The following is an 8,093-nucleotide window of genomic DNA, read 5'->3' on the forward strand; positions in this document are numbered from 1 at the left end:
AGGTGACAGGTTGGAAGTGCTGCTTCCTCTGACTCTTGTGCTGTTACTTGCCTCTTGTCCTTGTTCCCAAAGCTCACACAAAATCCTGATGTCACTTGGGTGGATCAGCCAGCTAACACAGTGTTGAGGGTTTTACCAAAAGGTAGAATCACAGTTTTTAAAGAGCCTCAGAGATTGTCCTAGTCTGTAAGTGCAGGAAGCTTTTCTACAAGGCCCTGGTAAGTGACCTGTTAGGCCCTTTTTAAAAATTATCAGTAATGACTCTGGAAGGCAGTTCATTCCACTGCAGGACAATTGCTTGTTAGAGAGCATCCCTTAAAATGAGATACAATCTGCCTATTTCTAACATATGCTCATTGATTGCATCTCTGTCTTGTGAAGCAATCCAGAATTACTCCACTCTTGCTCCTAGATAATGTGCCTCCAAAACTTGAGAACAGCTTTAATTTCTTCATCCTCTTTCTTCACTGCACTTCTTCTGATGTTTGTGGAACAGAGTTTTCTTATCTTTTTCCAGTCCCTCCTAAAAACAGCCTTCTATTTCTCAAGGCTCTTCTTAAATTGTAGCACCAGCATTTTTAACATAATTGCCCATGGTGTATTTCTTGTGAAGCCCATTCCTTCCATTTACATCCTCATATTATCTTTGGTCCCTATAAAACCATGGATTCTGAGGGACCCATTCAATTAAAGCCAATAAAATGACCAGGACCATGCGGATGACATTTGCTAGTCCTTCCCTGAAATAACTTTGGATTTATCATTTCTGTTACAAGAACTGTTTCTAGGGCTGTCCTGCATGGCTTGAACTTTTGATGTGCTCTTTAAGAGCATCTAAATTTACTGAGTTAATAAAATTATAGACACTGATAAAGGCAATAATAGAGCAAAGAGAGGTGAACAGTGGTATCAGCCAGAGGGAGAAAAGGGAAGGACACTCAGAGTAGGAGAAGGCAAACAGTTTCTGCAGGCAGGACAGCTCTTTAGTAGTGGGCCTAGAGTCATCCCAGAGGGCAGGTCCAACCAAATAGGCAGGCCCGCCAGCCTGCACATGTGAACTGAGGGGTGCTAAAACATTCCTAGTCCCCAAATATCTGTTATACTCCTCCTTCCAGAAATCCCCATGTGACTAACTCTTTTAGCTTAAGGCCACTGTAAAATTGTAAATGTTCTCTGGGAGAGTAAAATATTAATCCATGATCAACTAGTGACATCTCAGCTACATTTGACCAAATTAGAACTAGCTAGTCACTGAGCAGACTCCTAGAGGAATAGGCTACAAAACTGATATGTTTTAATTGAAGGAGCAATACCAAAGGATAATATTTCAAGCCTTTGTGGTGCAAGGGCATGAAGAGGAAGGATACAGATAAGGATTTGGTGGAAAGCAAGTTGCCTGAGAAAAACGGGGTGCCTCTGTGGAGGCCTGAGCGGCCCTCATCAGGTGTGTGACTACTGGGAACTAGATGAATAAAGTGAGGATACTAAAAAGCAGCTAAAAAAGAAATATGAATAAATCTCTTAGGTTGAAATGCTGTGGAAAGACACCCTGAGGCATTCTCCATCGAGCTTGAGCTTGGGAGCTATGAATTGGCTGGGTGGGCAAGATGCCCTAGTTCTTTGATTTTTAATTTTAATTCCCCACTTCTGAATGGACTTACCTAAATTGCTTCAGAGCTATAAACTATAAGGGGAAATTCATTTGATTCCCTGCCTTTTTGCTGATTTTATTCTTTCTGATTTTCCCCATTATATTCTTGGTGAGGCCCCAAAAGGGTGGTGAATTTGCAGGGAGAGAGGAGTTGGAGGTCAGAAGGCAGATGGAAAAAAGCTAAGGAAGAATAATTTTCATATTCTTTATAATCATGAACTTGAAAGACTCTCTGAATTCCAATGACAGAGAAACAACTTGATGTAATTTAGGCAGAAAATGAGAGTAGACGAATAATAAATACATAAATAAATAAAAAAGAGTGGAAGGAGAGGATACAGTCAGGATGCCTGGATGTTGAGACCTCAGTGTTGGCTCCTCTCTCTCTCTCTCTCATTCTCTGTCCCCTCCCTGTCTCCAGTTTCTTATGTGTACCTCTTTCTGCTGTTAGTTTCATTCCTTCCAACCACAAAGAGGGTTTCTCCAATTGCAGGCTTATATCTTTTCAACCTCAAGTTCCTTTTGTTGTTGTTGCTTTTAGTTCAGTTTAGGAAAAATACAAAAGGGCTGAGGATGGTGCATTGTGGGTCCTAGGCTTCTTCCCAGAATGATTACCAACTATAGTAAAGTGTGAGGCAATTAGCTTATTCTGGATTCAGTATTACCCCCAAGGCCAGATAGCTGGTAGCTGCTACCAGGAAAGGGGAGGAGACGTTGGACACACATGTTAAGAATTGTAACAGGAAGATTGAGGGAATCACTAAATAGCATTCCTAATGGCGGCCGAGATCTTGGTGGGGTTTTTACACCCTCTAATCCAATTACAAAATTGTAAAATGGACCTCATATGTCAGCTATGGCTTCTGCTACAAAATACCACAGAATAGGTGGCTTAAGCAACAGAAATTTACTCTCTCATACTTCGAGAGCCTGTAAGTCCAAGGTGAAAGAGCTGGCAGGATTTTCCTGAGGTGTCTCTCTCCTTGGCTTGAGATGGATGATTCTCTGTGCATGTTCATCCTTGGTGCTTCTCCCTCTTTTTATAAAAACACCAGTCATGTTGGACTAGGGCCTCACCGTCAAGACATCAGTTAGCCTTACTTACCTCTTTAAATGTCCTTACTTACCTCTTTAAATGCTGCATATTCAAATACAGTCACATTGAGGCTTAGGGCTTCCACATATCAATTTTCCAATGGACACAGTTTAGTCCATAACATGGACTAGTCTAGGTTTCAGTAAGGAAATGGGCCAGCTGTGGAATAATATTTGAGTTTTTTTCCCCTAAATTGTAGAGGAGAAGTCTGAATCAGGGAAGACAAACCCACTTGAAACACATATATTTGCCATGCAAGGGTTGAGGGGCTTAAGATCACGTGATTATGACTGATAAGGCTACTGAAGACCAGATGTAGCAAACAGGCAAGACATTTTCCTAGAATGAGCTGGAAGTTTTGCCTAACAGTAGACTGATTTTATATTCTAGGAAGTGTCTCCCTAAAGAGGGAAGCCCTAGTTTTCAGAGAAGCAAGTGCTTCTGTGCCAAGTTAAGGAATAATCTGTCTCTGATCCTGTCTGATGTATAAATTGGCCATATATTTTTGGCAGTGTCATCATCCAAGAGCTAAGTTTTAAAAAATGTCTAGGAAAATATAATACTTATCTGCAAATGTGAATGCTAATGAAACCCTGTTGCTGGCTAATTTCCATCAGAGGAAATAGCTGCATATTCAAAATATCTATAGGTGAGCACTTAAAATCATCATTGCCATTAAAAAGCAGTTTATACCAGAGCTTGTGTTTGAACTAAAGTGAAAATTCTGTCTCTATGTTAAGAATATAATAACTAGTAGTCCTCAGTATTTAATAGGAAGAAATGAAATTTGAGAATACAGAAAGAAAAGCTTTTTTTTTGTTTGTTTGTTTTAAAAATCAGCTAGATCTAGGGAATAATTACTATAGTGATCCATTGAATAGAAACTGCTGTGTTTGTTCACTTGGTGTGTAGTTTATTTCTAATCCTCCTACCTATGTACACAGTCTACATTTGGGGTGTGTGTGTATGTGTGTGGGCAGCAGGGAAAGAACAAGTGAAAGAGAATGAAATCAATGTATGAGGAGCATAATTTAGGAATTTATCTTTTTTTAGTAATAGAGTTTGAAAAGCAAGATAAACCTGATAATGAGTTTTCTTCCTTGTAGCCAGGTTTGTGTAAAAAAGGAAAAGACTTTCTCATATACAAATGCAAATCCATGTACCATGCCCCTTGCAAATATAAGCAAGGATGTGCACATATGTCCCAAATTAATTCCAAAGCAATTTCAGACCCAGATTTGTGTTAATGCATTTAGCAAGTAATTAGTTGTCCATTCAGTCATTAACGGCATATTTTAAAATTTCTTGCAAAACCCAACCTCCCCCCTCAACAAAGCAGCACTTCTAAGAAGACAGAAGGGATAGAAAATATGTAGGGTAAGATGAGAAAACAAATCAGAGAAAGAAAATTACACGTTAGCTATAGAAGGACATTAGTCATAGAAATGGGATTTACAAAGAACACACTTTGCTTTCCTTTACCTTTTCACACAAAAAGGGGCGAAGTTGCGAATTGGAACTGCATCAGTGGGTACTTTAGCATTTTATGATTCCAGTTTAGTATAATGTTTTTCTCTCTTGGACATTATAATTTTTCTTCCATTTGTAAAGCGCTTTATAGTTTTCTAAGCAGTTTCACATAGAGTAGTTCATTTGTGGAACTAATAGCATTTACATGGGTTCACAATATTCTAATAGAATTGTGCAATTTGCATAATGAGTTCAACTTGTTATTAAAATGAATGTCACTTATATAAGATTGAAGAGGATACCAGGCAGGTCAACAATCTTGAGGTAAGTTCTGGCCATTTTGGATTTGTAAGAGGTGAGGGTAAGAAATAAAGTTACTTTGGGAAAATATGACCATAGATAAAATAAGTTTAAAAACGAAGGCTAAAGGCACAAAGGTGTCCTGTCCCTATTTCAAAATTTCCCTAAGAGTTGTGACAGAGATTGCCAATTTCCATTTTCCTCCTTTCCCCCCACCCCCTTACAAACACAGGCTCCGAATTACTGTATGTGCCAAGCTGAAAAACTGCATCACCCAGCCTCCCTTTTTCCTTCTTACTTTTATTAGCCTATGGTTTTTGCAACATGTCTGGACCCTCTGACTTCAAGTAGTTCTAGACAATGGAAGCTACATAGGAAGGATGGAGAAGAAAAAGATGGAAGGAATCTAAGACATCAGTGTTCTGTTGAACACCTCCATGCATTCTTCTATTATTCCAGCCATTGCTAGAAGACTAACTTTGCTCAGGTACAATGGAACAGCTTGGTGAAGCCTGCAGTGTACCTCTCCCTCCTGATTTACAGAATCTCTAATCATTACCTTCATATGGGAAACTAATAGGAACTTCTTCAGCACTCAAGGAAGTGCAACCCAGAATTGTCAGTGGTGGTATATGTAAAGAGTTAACACGTGCTGGGAATAAAAAATAGCTTTTTCAATGGGTAATGTAGCCAATAGATCCATGCTATCCTTTTTCTTTCTTTCATTTCTTTTTCTTCCTTCCTTTCTTCCTTCCTTCCTTCCTTCCTTCCTTCCTTTCCTTCTTTCTTTCTTTCTTTCTTTCTTTCTTTCTTTCTTTCTTTCTTTCTTTCTTTCTTCCTTTCTTTCTTTCTCTATTTCTCTTTCTTTCTCTCTCTCTCTCTTTCTTTCTCTTTCTTTTCTCTCTTTCTGTCTGTCAAAGAGTACTGATATATGTTTCAAAAGGCTTATCTGGCAGCCCATGGAACATTCCAAGAGGTGATCCATAGTGATTTTATATGAATAAAGCAAGATTGTCCAGTGTTGTCATTCCCTTCTCTGGATATACGCTCCCTCCATTTGCCATTCCTGCTCACAAATAAACATCCTACATACCAGCCTTGGTTTCAGACTTGTCTTTCCAGGGGTCCTAGGTGATGACAGATAAAAATATCCAAGAATAAACCAGTACTGGATTGTCTAGCTCTGAGCTTTTCATTTTTAATATAATCAGGACAGTTCTTATAGTTTTCAGCTCAATAATTTGTCTATTGATAAATTATTAATATTTATGGTCATATTCTCCCAAAGTAACTTTTATTTATTTGTTATAAATATTGACCTATTGATAATTAAACCAATAAATTTATCTATTTGTTCTGTTTTTAGTTTTTGATTTATATTCTCTCTTTAGTGATGCTTCATTCTCGTATTTTCCTTTAGTCATTTAGACATAGTTTTCTTCAATTCTTTGAGTGTATTTTAAGTAGCTGGTTTAGAGTCTGTTTAAAGTTCTTCTAGTAAGGCCAACTTCTGAGTTTCACCAGGCCAGTTCCTATTGACTGGTATTTTTACTGTGTATAAGCCATACTTTCTCATATTTTTGTATCTCTTACAATTTTCAATATTTTATATATATATATGTATTTTTTCTTTATTTTTAAATATTTAATTGAAAAAGACTACATATATTCAATGTGCACAATGTGATGATTTGATATGTGCATACATTGTGTAATGATCATCACAGTCAAATTAACACACAAAATCATAAAATCAAATTTACATATCCTCTTTGTGCAGGGGCCATGCTAATCTTCTTTGTATCATTCTGATTTTAGTAAAGATGCAGCCAAAACAAGCACTAAATATTTAGTTAAATAATGTGGCAACTTTGGAAATCGAATTTTCTTCCACCTTTCCCAGGGTTGTTGCTGTTGCTGTTTGTTATTTTTATGGCTATTTGTTTAATTACTTTTCATGACTAATTCTGTGATATCTCTGTTCTTTGTCCTGTGTGGACAGTTAAGCTTATTGTCCAGCTTATGATTAAACTGAGATTTTCCTAAATGCATTGAACAAAGAATTTTTCCTGCCTTCTCAAAGGGGTTTTGTATGTGTTGGGGTGTGTCTTCAATGCTTTGCAAGGAGTTTGCAACTCTGCCTTCCTTTTTATTCCTGCCTGGGGAGATTCTCAAAGTTGGCTAAAGTTGAAAAATAGAGCCTTCTCAAATATTTCTGGGCATTTCCTAGCCAACTGTATGTGGCATTATAGATTCCCAGGAATATGTCAGAACTTTAAAAATATCTCCTATGAACAACTCTTTTCCTACATTTTTTTCCCCTTGTAGTTTTTTTTTTTTTTTTTGGTCAGCTTCTTATTTATCCCAGCTGTTATCCCACCTCAAGCAGCTGCAATGTTAAACAATTACCACTAATTGTTTCCAATAAATGCCATGGAGAAATGCTCTGCCAGAGTTCACCTGTTTTTAGAGGGTGAGCTCTGAGTATTAAAAAAAAAAATTAAGAAAATTCGTGCAAGTAAGGGTTTCCAGGGAACTTCCAGATAAGTCAGATAATGACAGTTCAGTGGCTATAGGACTTTTTAAGTAGTCCAAACCCAAAACCTGTCTGCCCCTACCAATGGCTATGAAGCTGCTGGTTTTGATGCCTACGTTGATTGTGAGGACTTTTGTTTTAAAAGGTTCTGTAGATCTAGAGAGAGAAAAGAGTAGGACAATGGTCAGTTAAAATGCCACAGTTTCCTGTCCTTACCTCAATCTTAACTCAATGCTTTTATTGAATATATACATCTTGGGTTTGGTTAATTTTCAGAGTACTGAAAATATTTATTTCACCTTTTTTGGTCAGTGTTTTCATTGCTTTTGTAAAGGAATACAATTTTGGACATCATTATTCTGTTATTCCTGCTGATGTTACCCTCTGAAATCAATCTTAATCCAAAAACAAAGGGGAAGTTAAGATATTCTAAGATAAAAGAAAGCTAAGCGAATTAGCCACCAGCAGAACTACCTTAAGAGAGTAGCAAAATAAAGTTCTCTTAACTAAATAAAATAAAACACATACACACACACACACACACACACACACACACACACACACACAAAGAGAATAACTTTTGGAACATTAGGAAGAAAATGAAAATGAGAACATATATAGGTAAATAACATAGAAATGTCTTCTTTTTAGTTTTCTAAATTGTGTTTGTATAATGTGTTTCTCACTGTATGTAGACAAAACTTTTAAGAAAGTTATATAATGAATGTATCAGGATAAATAAGTGTAAAGAGAGATAATATTTCTACTGTTTGCTCAGACTGGTAAAATAATGATACTAGTGGACTCTGATAAGTTACCCATATATTATATAGTGTCTGAAACCTTCATTAAAACTATGTATAGATATGAACTCAAAGCCACTGCATATAAATCAAAATGGAATCATAAAATGTGCACTGAATCCACAAAAAGACAGGACAATGACACGGAAACTCAGAAAGCAAACAGAAAATAGAGAAAGAATTAAGCCCTAAAATACCAAAAATTATATTAATTATGAAAGGACTAAATACACCAAC

The 8,093-nt window shown here is 36.9% G+C and overlaps 1 non-coding gene across 1 annotated transcript; it reads right to left on the minus strand.

Moving 5' to 3' along the window:
* Positions 1–6,256: 6,256 nt before the first annotated feature.
* Positions 6,257–6,359, minus strand: LOC118147565 (U6 spliceosomal RNA). Its single transcript, XR_004734016.2, has one exon. It is a non-coding gene; the product is annotated as a U6 spliceosomal RNA (small nuclear RNA).
* Between the last annotated feature and the right edge of the window lie 1,734 nt (positions 6,360–8,093).

Source organism: Callithrix jacchus, chromosome 14, assembly GCF_049354715.1.
Source record: "Callithrix jacchus isolate 240 chromosome 14, calJac240_pri, whole genome shotgun sequence".
Classification (NCBI taxonomy): Eukaryota; Metazoa; Chordata; class Mammalia; order Primates; family Cebidae; genus Callithrix; species Callithrix jacchus.